We start from the raw sequence: 1,459 nt of genomic DNA on the forward strand, positions 1-1,459 counted from the left end.
ACTCACACATCATTCCCAACAACATCCAACATGTCTTCAACACTCACACATCATTCCATACAACACCCAACATGTCTTCAACACTCACACATCATTCCCAACAACATCCAACATGTCCGTCAACACTCACACATCATTCCCAACAACATCCAACATGTCCGCTACCTTCAACACTCACACACAATTCAATACAACACCCAAAATGTCCAATGGCTGCAACATTTACACATCATTGCCTTCAGGAAAATTATAAGTGGTCCCCAATTATAAGTCATCACAATGTCGTATACGAAAAACAATACATGTACGCTTTTTTTCATTGACTGAGTCAGAAATATTTTTCAGCGCGATATTCTTAAAGTACAATGTGCAAGATGTGGTTGGAAACGCTCTATTTTTAAGAATCACTCCAATCGCTATTGATTTGAATTAACTTTAAAAGGGAGGGAGGGGGGAGCGACAAATACACAAAATTAACCAAAAATGCCACATGATTGATGGACAGACAAAAATGCCACATGATTGATGGACAGACAAAAATGCCACATGATTGATGGACAGACGCAAAATGCTCACTGAGCAAAACCAATCAGAGGCAACCCCTTATACCCCGGTCACACAGAGACGCCGCTTCTACTCCGTTTTAAAATTGTCGGAGAGCGTGGCCAATCGTGGGCCAAACGTGGGAGGATCTCCATGAGCGTGGTTTGGTCGGGGTGGGATCTGCTAGGTCGCGAAGCTGCACGCTCTCCTTATGCTTATTTTGAACCACGCTCAATGAGATCCTGCCACGTTTGGCCCACGATTACCCACGCTCTCGGACACTTCAGTTTCCGTCGTAGCAGAAGCGGCGTCTATATTATGTGACTAGGGTATTAGTGCCATGTGCTGGATTTTGACGGCGATATGCCCCGATTTGATCACTTTTTCAGATTGTCGTAATCGGCATGGTCGTGGTGAGGACCTAGAGCGATGTGTGAACAGGGCCTAACTTGAACGTCATCTAAGGGCGTCATTCAGTTCATAATACTTGCTGCTAGATACACTTTTTAAATAAATTAAATGTGTGAGGTTTTGTTTTCGTTTTTTTTTTCTAATGTCTGTTGAAATTTTTTTTCTCAGATCCTCTTAAAAGAAGTGAGAGTTTTAGTCTTGAACACTTCTTGTTATCTTTATCTGAACCAATGACATTGTTAAGCGCAAAATGAAATGTGATTTTTTTTTTTAATTTGTTCAGTCCGTGCGTGCGCGCGTGTGTGCGTGCGTACGTGCGTGCGTGCGTGCGTGCGTGCGTGCATGCGTGCGTGCATGCGTGTGTTTGTGTGTGTGCGTGTGTTTGACTATAATGTGTGTGTGCTTAATATGGACCAGCGAAGAAGCCATCACAAATCATTGTAAAAGCCCACTGTACTTCAAAATAACACGATACACTCAGTGTGCGAGTCAAGCTAATCTGTAA

The sequence above is a fragment of the Littorina saxatilis genome, linkage group LG15, assembly GCF_037325665.1.
Source record: "Littorina saxatilis isolate snail1 linkage group LG15, US_GU_Lsax_2.0, whole genome shotgun sequence".
NCBI lineage: Eukaryota > Metazoa > Mollusca > Gastropoda > Littorinimorpha > Littorinidae > Littorina > Littorina saxatilis.